Source organism: Plectropomus leopardus, chromosome 3 (genome assembly GCF_026936395.1).
Source record: "Plectropomus leopardus strain MGB_pleo_1.0 chromosome 3, ASM2693639v1, whole genome shotgun sequence".
NCBI lineage: Eukaryota > Metazoa > Chordata > Actinopteri > Perciformes > Serranidae > Plectropomus > Plectropomus leopardus.
The window spans coordinates 17,771,233-17,782,500 of NC_142178.1; the positions used below are offsets into that span (position 1 = coordinate 17,771,233).

Genomic DNA, 11,268 nt, shown 5'->3' on the forward strand with positions numbered 1-11,268 from the left:
CAATGTGGCACTGCAGGGTACAAGTCAACTCCAACTGTTTAGTGAGGCTTCCCTAAGAAACACTCTCACACAGAAACAGACACCAGCTGAGAGGTGTGAGAGGTGCTGAAAAACATGCTAGATCATGACCACTATACAAATTACTCTGGGTTTTGTTTTATACATATTAAGTTAAAACTAAGAATTTTTCACCCAGTATCTGTCTACATTTACACTGTGAAATTACCTGCTGGCAGATTAATCGATAGAAACCTGAAGACATCATATCACTGCACATGTGCATGTGTTGACTGTGTGTTTAAGATTAGAAGAGACAGCAGTTGTGCTCCAGCGGACAATCATCGGTGATCGCCCCACTGCAACAACTATTAACCTTTGGTGTGTGTGTGTGTGTGTGTGTGTGTGTGTGTCTGCATGTACAAGTGTGTTTGAAGATATAACAAGAAAGAAGTAGGCCAGCTCTGCTGTTTCAACAACAGTGAAAGTACAAAAGAGAAGAAAAGGCAACAAGAGAAAACACAATAAAATTTTGTCCGCTGCACGGTGAGGCAGACTGAGAATATGTGCATAACAAACCAATTATACCTCATCACAGCTGCACGGGAGTAGAAAACCATCAGTGCATGAAATAGTCTATTATGATAAGAATTAAAATAGTCTATCAAGATCAGATCTAGTATAGTGTGGAGTGATAAAAGCTAAACAGTCGGTGAATGTGAATGTGCTACACGAATCACATCCTCTGATATGTCCTCCAGGTTTCACAGCGAGGCCCATTTAAAATAGTTAAAACACAGCTTTGATCACATTAATGCAGAAGAAAGGCATAACTTTTACTGTTTAGTTAGTTTGTGCTATTTTCGCCACACCGTGGAGAGAGACGGGAACAGAAAAAAGTCCTCATAACTAAACTAAGAAGGTTTTTCCAAAAATGATCCACATGGGCATTTGGAGGATTACTTTTTTTAATTATAAATCTGCCTTTTTTTAGTACCAAATTTCTCAAAAACTGTAGGCTCAAAAGGTGAAAGGTTTGCTCCATAACCAGACTTAAACTACACCTGCAACACTTCTCAGCTGTTGACCTCTATGTCTAGTAACTTCAAAACTCTCCTGTATTCACCAACAAATCACTCAGTACAAGGGGACCTTAGGTTTATTTTTCTTCAGTTTTGTTGGCACTTTGTACTCTAACTGTATTTTTGAATGTTCTGGTATAGATTTTATACTGTGACACTGCTGTAATTGGTCTTCTGATCTTTTAAAAGAAAATTATAAACACAGGAATGAAAGAGAGTGTAAGATGCTGTCATGTCAAAGTGAAGAAGTGGAAGAAGAAATGGTTAATAATGCACATTTGTGCGTGTCTCTCCCACCATATGCACCCCCCCATGCATAAGTCAGTGCCGCACTTGGGCCACAATAGTCAAAAAAGTCTCAACATCAGAGGCATTTTCTCATATGAACTCCGCACATTGTCCAGAGTTTCTCTTTCACACATGCAGCACACAACAGGAGAGATTCTGTCAAAGGTGTCGTAGAAATACTGTTTGGTTTAGGCGAGGAGTGGCGCCTGGGTAGAGCTAGCAGAAGGTAGGACATGATGCAGATTGCTCCGTGGTCACCTTGCAGGTTCACAATGTGGTTATGAACCACAGAGTCTCTTTCCAGTCCTTGAATCAGATGATTTCGGCTTCAGCCTTTATCTGTTCCCGAATCTTGTGGCTTGCTTCTTCATAGAAGTGACCCTTGTCCCTTACCGTCAGATGTTTGTTTTCTTCTGGTTTTGCATGAGCCACATTACACAAAACATCCAAAACATGCCCGCTCACTCGCTTTTTTACCTGCTTCATTCACACATGAGATTAATGTGACATTACATGGACTTTGTATGAGGGAGCTGGGAGGATAAATCCATTGAATGTAGGATCCCACCGTTTCAGACATTTATGTTCTCACAAACAGCTCCTCCGGGTAATGTCGAGATAATTTCAGGTTTGGTTTTCATGTGTGAAAGTGGCTCAGGACCGAAATTTCATTGGCTGTAGTTGCCGCTCTGTGTAGCCTCGATGCCTTTATGAAAAATTCTTTGCCCATCAGCCACTGTGGTGGTGCCCTGCTCTCTGTTCATTTTCTCTTTCCCGTTCTGTCTCTCTGCTCTCTCCTGTCAAGACTGTCCTGGCAACATAATGTTAGTGCATGTACCTGATCGGTCAACAGTAATGTATCAACACATGTGGTGTGAATAATGAAAATGCATGCGTGAAAGAGCTTTGATTTAGAAGTTTGCGACAGGATTGGGAGAAGTAACAGAATTCCCGAGAACCCCGAATTGAACATCCCGTTCAATTCTGTGCAGGTACAACTCTCAACACAGATGAGAAGGAAGCATAATGGCTCACTCATTAAAAACGGTTTGTTTAATTCAGAATGTTATTAAGTGTAATATGAAGAATTGACTATCAATCCCATGCATAAATCCGATATATGACAAAATATGTTAATTACAAAGAGTGTGTATATAGGCTACAGTATATGCTTATAGATTTGATGTAAAGATAAGTCATCATATATCATATACGTATGCCAGACTGCATCCAAAAGATGTTGAAACTTGTTTTAAATTCTTAATCAAAAACATTCTGAAATAAATTATTATTTTGAATACAATTTGTATTATTCTGTTGGGTTTTTGTTGTTGTTGTGGGTTTTTTTTTAACCTTTTGCCTCTATGTCCTGGCATGTGGCTTTTGTGCCCCTGTACAAGCCAAGGGGCTACGCCCCTAAAATGTAGAATATCCCGACCTGCTTAACACATCACTGTTTTTCTGACCCTGATTAGCTCGGCTTAGAGTAAACGCGACATCATATCCTATTGAAATGCTAAAAAAATCTGAGACATGAATGCCGATTTAGAAGCCTGAAAACTGATTTAGATCCCCGGACAAAATTAGCTGCTTTCTACAATCAAAAATCCACCCCAGCCTCTTCATTTTGCTTTTGTCTGAACGAAAACCAACGACGGCAGTCTCAAACTGAGGAAAAGAGAAAGAGAGAGGAGCTGCCGGATAATTTACGCTGACATCGTATCCCTGTTATACTGAAAATTTGTGTGAGAGACACGTTAGATATGTGTGTGTGATAGATGGCCTCTCTAGCTCTGACAGATGCTGTAGAATCACTCAGCCATGCCAGCCCGGCTGGTTACCGGGGGCAACCCTGTAAATCTGACATTATGGGCTGTTGACAGGAGAAACGGTTGTTATCATAACCCACAGTGAGTTACAGGAAACACACACATCTCTCAAGTTTTCAGCATGATGGGAATATAGCATTACACACAGAGATAGAGTGAAAGTGAGAGTATGAATGGGGTATTTGGAGATAATTTGGATTTACAGCTTGGCAGCATATAAAGATATGAGAAGTGTGTAATGTAACGTTATGTGTGTATGTTATGGGTCAGAGGGAACAGTGTCTATATGTTTTATATCTCAGTAAGAAGGACATGATAGAGTGAAGTGATGAGTGTGGGAAACCTCGCACTGTGCAGGTCACAGGAAACAAGATATGTTACCTGGCCCTCTCTAATCCTCACCATGAAATGATCCACACACACATTCATGCACCATACACACGCTGCTATGCTTCTATGTCATGATTTTGAAACCAAAATATTCCCTCTTTCTCTCTTAATCTTTCTCATTTTCCTTCTTTCCTTCTCCGTCTGCCGCTCTCCGTCTGGGTGTTCCAGTAGTAATGGTGTGTGCTGTGGGAGCAGCAGGAATGGCCATTACCGTCCACGGATCACTGGCAGAGGCCTGCACACAGTGGACTTAGATGAGAGAGGGAGAGGGAGAAGGAAGGAGCGAGGGGGAGGTCAAAAAGGTACCATTGAGAGGGAGAGAGAAAAAACCCAAGTAGGAGGGAAAGGAGCAGGGAACGAAGAGAAAAGATGGCAGAAAGAGCAGTTTATTATTTCACATCGTTATTATAATGAGGTCATTCCACAGCGTTTGTGATGATGGAGGATTTCTAAGTAGTAGCTACGTTAAACCGCGTGATGGATTCGATGCAAATATAATCACACACACGTGTATACTTGCTGCATTTTTCTAACTGTGACAGAATTTGGATGGAAATGTGCCCTAAACCCACAGAATTATGGGTACTAAAATAGGGAAGGATTCCTGGATATGGCTTTACTGCATTTGGGAATTCAACTTGACTTCAAACATATTGTTTCATATTTTATCTGTTCAGCTTCTGACTGATGAGGCGGATGGATGAAGGAAATATTTAAAACAGCAGGCTTGATGTTAAAAAGTCATTGATAAAGGGTCATGGGTTATTCATTTTATAATAAGCCAACAGAGCTGTAGTGCGGGATGAATAATTAATAAAGGGTTACTCCACCACAATATTTCATCAAGTCTACAGGTGCAAATATTGATAAATGGAAATGGTCTTGATGTTCTGTATCTTTTGCAAAAATGGTGCAGCTGTCTATTGGGCAAAAAGAATATCAGTCCAAAAAAACATGTTCATGTGCAAGTAATTTGCATTACCACATTTATATTTAAGTAGCTGCAAACTGCCAATTGTCAACAAATTTTTTTTTTTTTTTTTCTCAAAATATATGCTCTTGGCAACTAAAACCTGATTTAGCTTTTAAAGATTTAGTTTGGGAATTGAAAGTACTTGAGTAATGATGAGGAAATATTGTAGCAGTGGATGACGATAAAGGCTTATCAGATGCTAAAAGGATGCACAGCACTACAACACAACGATTTTACAATGCTGCAAACTTATCACAGTGATTTCATATTTCGTTGCAATGATAAACAGTACCAGTACTCATGTTATAAAGTAAACCACCAGAAATCTGAAATTACATGTGTGTGATTGGCTGGAGCAGCAAAACATGCCAGATGGCGTTACGTTCCAATGCAGAAAACCCTGCGTTTTTTTTGTGTGAGCCCCCCTGCACTGGCATCACTACTGTGTTTTGTATTTTTTTTTTTTTTGATACAGAACATAAGTCACCAGCATTGCAGCAATGCATGAAAAAAAAAAAATTAATTTCAACAAAGCCTCTACAGATCTAGAAAAAAAAGAAAAGAGGCAGGATTGTACAATAAAGAATTTGAATATGACTCAACTTTAAATGCAAATCAATGCCATCCAGCAAGGCACTGTGTTTGCCAATTGTACTTATTCTTACTCCATTTCCACCAAATATGCGTGTGTACACAGGGTTTTTAAACAAAGGTACATCCACTTAAAATAGGCCATAGACTCATTTTCCATTTCCAGTAGAGCAGGGCCATGTACACAGCTCTGCAGCAGATGAGTGTGCCAAATTCTTTTTGGTGTGTCACGATCAATGTCACTGACGGGCCGGAAAACACGATGGTTACTTCTCTTTATAATTACTGACTTATTCAGTCTCTCTTCAGACTCGGTGCAGAATAATTTGAATCGATGTTTGAGCGCTACTTAGGTACAGATGGCCGTGGTAAAGGGGCTAAAATGAATGCATTCATCCAGTGTTGTGTTTTGGTTTATTGCCATTTGGAGCAAGAGGTGATAAAAAACCCACGACTACTGCAGAGACATTTGATCCAAATGTGGATGCCGATTTTACATGTTCCCATTGTATCAAAAAGCCAGATGTTAGCGGGTGTTAGCAAACAGACTACTCACGGCACCATCAATGCAGCCTCGTTCATTTAATTTATTATTATCTTTTCTTCTTTCTTTTTTTTACATTGAATTAATGCATCAGGTTTCACAGTGCAATGGTTTGTTCGCTCCACCATTTATTCACCAAATTAGTTTAAAAAATATTCTGAAGATAAGGATGTAATTTTGATGAATTAAAGAATTTGCTAAAAAGACCAATTTAGTTCTGGTAGAAAATATGTACCAGCCAAGTATATGCTTTACAATTTAAGTTATTATTGGTTACTACTGTTAATCTATTGCAGTAATACATTGTTTATTAAGCATAAATAAACTTATTAGTTAAAGCTTATAAACCTTATAAGAAAGTGATACAGAAATGGGAAAACAAATCAATGCACAAACAAAAGAAGTGATTTTAAACATACCTCTTGAGGACTCTGCAGTTGCCAGGGTCTTGTATGCGGCGCTGCAGTATGGCAGGTTGTACCAACGCTGACCTTTCTGTTGTAACAACCCCGGTATAAAGGGAAGTGCCACACAAAGAGCTCTATTAACAGAGAAACCAGATATAATGGGGAAACAAGATGGGCCTTTAATGGGGACAGACAGGGCTGTCAGCATGCATAATGTAACAGTCGTGTTAAAACAACACTGGGCTCTATGTGCTCCCCCTTCTCACACACACACACACACACACACACACTCACACACTCAAACACACACTGAAACAACCTTATATGAGAGACCCAAGTTATTAATTCACACATTGGTCTTCATCTATGAAATATTCTCCATGCACGGCGCACATTTCTCTTGCAAGGATGGGAATCATTGTTGTGTGTAATTATGAAGACAATGTTCGGAGGGATTATCAAAGAAGTAAGGGGGGAGATAAGAAAGCGGCAGATGAAGAGGGTGCGGGGACAAGAAGAAAGGAAAGTAGAGGGGGATAGCGAGAACGGAGAACAGAGGAGGTGGTGAGAATGAAGGGACGAGGACGGAGAGAGGAGGGGAAAGATTACCCCCTTCTCTCTGTTTGTCGAGCTATCGTTCGCTCTCCCTTCTCCCTCCTCCCCTCGCCCTCCTCCCTCGTTCTTCTTTCTCTGTATTAGCATGATAAAGACGTGGTGGAATAGGGCAGCCGGCAGGTCTTTGGACAAGGAGACAATGCTATCGCCAGAACAGGCGTCTACAGCAGGGGAACAGTCACCGAGGGACTATACGCCAACAACACACACACGGCTGCACACACACATGTACCCACTGATACAACCCCATGTAGACAGACAAACATGTAAACACACACACTGAACTGTGGATTATAATGCTCAGGAGGACTCAAACAATAAGAGGTAACATGCAATCAAAGCCAGCAAAATCTCGAAAACTGCACGACACGAGAGATGGGAACATAGTAAACACATACAGTTGCAATATTCCTTTAATAGTGATCTCAGGTAGGGTTGGGTGAAATGGAGAAAATCAAATATTGCAATGTTTTTGACCAAATACCTCAATATGGTGACAAAGTAGAGTTGACTATTGGTGTGTTCACAAAATGAGATTTTTGATAAATAATCATCAGTAATGTGGATATACGTGATGTCAAAGTGGGTGAAAGAAAATAACAGAACAGCTAGAACAGTCTGATGAGTTCAGAAAAGCACATGACTTTATTGTAACGCAGCCTTTAAAACAAGGAAAAAAACAGCACTTACGATGCCACGACATCCAAAATCTAAGATGATAACAAGTCTTGTCTCTCAATATCAGTGCAATATCAATAACCACTTTATGAAGCATGTTCGATCCAAAACTCTCCGAAAGATTTTTTTCAAATGGCTTACTCTAGGTAATTAGTGGCAGACTCTCTGCCCCGCATGTTTTTGGTGAGTCTTTATGAGCAAATTTGTTGATGTATTTGAGTTTTAGGGTGCTAACTGAGCAGAATGATGTAACTTCAGACCAAAGAAAATGTCTGAAAACTATTTTTTTGTTAAAAACTTGCTCAACCAATCAGTTTTCACCAATATTTTGAAATAGATAAAATTTCTACTATGCTGTTAACATTGCAAATGAAAATTAATATTCCACTAATATACCTGCCCTACCTTCCACTACCTACCTGCCCAAACATGTTTATCACGCCAAAAGGCTGGCGCTTGAGATATTTTTCTTCTTTGCTTGAAAATAGTTCTTTCAGTGTTTTCCTCTGGTGGCTTTACTTCTTCATTATTTCTACTTTATTACATTTCAGAGCTAAACATTTTACATTTTGCTCAGCTTTATTCAGTAGCTACTTGTCATATTAAGATTTTGCAAGTTAAGTTTAAGAGAATCTTGTAAAATAAAGTAGTAAGAATAAGCTCCACCTGAATCTGCATGATCATATTTCTGGGTATTTGTACATGACCTTTTTTTTGGTTAAGCTTAAAAACAAACAAAAAAAAATTAAATGTAAAGTGTTGGATTTACTGGACATTATACATATTTCTTAACAGTATAAAGAGACTTAAAATGGAAACCTTAATATAGACAAATCTATGCAGTGCTGAACTTTTAGCATTCTTTAGTATTATTAGTCTCTTCATATGTACTCACCATCGAAACAGTTTTATGAAGACTGGAGTCAGCTATAGACACAATCATTCTTTGTTGTTGCCCAAGAATCTACAAAAAAAGTCCTTTGCTTTTGTGTGAAAAAAGTAAAGGATTTGAATGTCTGTTTTTCTCTCCATCTATGGTAGATTACTATAGCGATCCCTCCTCCTTTTCCTCATCTGTCTGTCTGTCTGTTGTCATTAATCAGTACATCAATAAGCACCTAGTAAGGCTATTCACTGAGATGGACACACAAATACATACCTATCCCCTGGGGATGATGCATCTTCAAAGATCTGGAAAGTTCTCCAGGTCAGACCAGCAGCAACAGGCCCTGCGGGACACCTGCCCACCCCAACAGTGGACCTCCGAACTGGGACACAACTCTCAGTTAACCCCCCATCATTTTCTAGGAAAAAAAAACATTATGGGTCATGGCGAATATACACACACTCATTTACACTAACACACATACTATACCATGTGTAAACTGTACGCACCAGCATGGATCACAGCCAGCTCATGAGCCTGTGACGGTTGTCCAACCATAACACACACACACACACACACACACACACACACACACACACACACACACACACAGACACAGACACACACACACACACAGGCCACACGCGACACACACTTTCTGTAAAAACATACAGAACTGTGCAAACACTGCGAACACATGAGCAGGAACGAACACACACGAGAAAATTCCATCTTACGGTTTCAAAGGCCCCATTCAGTGACAGTCATCAGTGATTTTCAGTCTGTAGCTTGACTGGTGTAATGTTTGCAGAATCTAAACACAATGGGAAAAAAATGTTACAAAGTATTGTGTTTGTAAAATATCTGAGGCTACAGAAACAGAAGCTCCAAAAAATAAGGAGAGAAAATACAGAAGATTTGAAGCATTTTATGACCACTGATTGTATTGTTACCATTAATGCAGTATAAAGAATTTTAAGATTTTAAAAACAAACTGATAAAAACAGATAAAGAAGGCCACCATGTTGGTGTAGAATATTACTGACATTATATAATAACACATTTATTATCAGCAAAATATAAGGTTTGCATATTGTCTTACCTGTCCAGCAACCTGTGCAGTGTTTATGATCCTGATTAACACTGCATATGCACAGATATCCTATTAATGCAGCTAAACTAACTTGCATAAAAATTAATCCTGCAACCAAACCAAAGCTGTGGAAAAAATTTCAAATTAGGGCAACGGAGCAGGTAATAGTGAATAATACCCTCTCATTTTCCAAATTCAGCGTTGTGAGACAGGAATGACTCTTCTGTGGTTACACTGTGTGTCTGCCTGGTGTTCCACAGGGCGCTCTAATCGATAGAAACAAAAAAAAAACTGTGAATCAGCATAAATTCAGCTGAACTGTTTTAAAAAAGATGTAATTAAAATGATGAAACAATGACCAGCACCTGATGAGTTACACAGAGATGTCTGCTCAGGACCAAAACATGGAGAGAAAACTGCAAGATCAATCATTTATGAACAAATATTATTATTAAAATATGTGTTTTATTATTAAAAGTGTTTTTTTTTTCTCTCTTATTTATTGGATTTCTGGTTAATTAAACTGTGATAGTTTCTAAGTTTTATTGAAAAGAATTTAAATTAATTAACTTTTGCTAATGCTCATTTTCCAGGAAAAAACAAAGGTGTAAGGTCAGCAATGCATTACCTAATTTAAATAAGTGTTAGAGATGCAAAGAAATTCAGATGGAATTAAATAGCAGATGCCTTTTATTTTATGCTTAAACACATTATGTAGTTCTGAGTGCAATAAGTGAAAATCCTTCTCTCCTTCTGTCCTGTTGCAAACACTGACCCCAAAGTTTCCCCTTATCTAGTTTATGTATGCATTATATTGAAAAAATTTAAGCCAGCTTGGACAAAAGCATCTGCAAAATGAATTAAATAAAATTTAATGTGATAAACAAAACATAGATAGTTAAGGAATCATTGGAAATCAACTTCTCTACAATTGTATAGCCAAAGAAAATCAAAATTACAAACAGTTGGTTGTCTGTTTGTTTGAAATTAAAGAATAACACAGTTTGGGTTCCAAGAAGCAATTATAAGTTTCTTCTTAAATCTGTTTAGGAGGTCGGATCATTTCTATCTGCAGCGGGAGGGGGATATATTCGTATTTGGAATTTCTCCAAATATGAAAATATATATGAAAGACTAGTCAATTTTGTACTTTGGTTCTTTATATTAAATTAGGTCACGCAATGAAAAAGGCCTATTTTAAGATTTTTTTTCCCCTTAATGTTTTACAAGACATAAATAAATAATAAAAAAAACAGATTTACAGCTGATGTAAAATTGCTCTTTAAGGTGAAACAACATTTTACTGAAAAAATAAATAAAATTGCTCCATGTAATTATATAAACCACATCTGGTTCAGCGCTAACAAGAAAATGACATAGTTGGATAGGGGTGATGCAATAAATCTAATCTAAATTTTAAAACTTGCATTTCAGCATTTTAAGATTTTTTCCACATTATGTAGCCTCTACAGACTCATGTAAAGTCACCCTCTCCGTGTGGGTTTGCATACTTTGAAACGTCTGCTCTTGGAAAAAAAATTAAACTAGGAAACATTCATGTCAAACTTTTACAAGAGACACTGTGTAAATCCTCAATGCACCAGGTCAATTTTGACCCTGACTTTGCGTTATTATTATAGGGGTTATAGGTTATATGATTTTAGTTTTATCTATGTTTGGGCAAAACAATAAAAACACCTGATTTTTTGCTCCTTCCTTGTTCATCTGCTCAGACTTGTCCAGTTATCAAATCTAATGGCACCACACTTTACTTTCACTTCAGTAATAATAAACTGATGAATGATGAGTGATGAATCACTCTCGCATTGCATGGTCGGTAGGTCAGTTTGAATGTGCTGAAAGTTAGTGTGAAGATTGCAGCATTAAATGTGTGG

At 38.2% G+C, this 11,268-nt stretch overlaps 1 long non-coding RNA gene across 2 annotated transcripts; it reads right to left on the bottom strand.

The window, feature by feature from the left end:
• Positions 1–849: 849 nt before the first annotated feature.
• LOC148189966 (uncharacterized) lies at positions 850–9,740 on the bottom strand. 2 transcript variants are annotated; one of them, XR_015776240.1, is made up of 5 exons: positions 9,552–9,740; positions 9,018–9,094; positions 8,554–8,698; positions 6,114–6,235; positions 850–3,835 (listed from the first exon to the last, which is right to left on the bottom strand). It is a non-coding gene; the product is annotated as an uncharacterized LOC148189966 (long non-coding RNA). The 2 variants fall into 2 exon arrangements; XR_015776239.1 differs by having other exon boundaries at positions 8,554–9,094.
• Between the last annotated feature and the right edge of the window lie 1,528 nt (positions 9,741–11,268).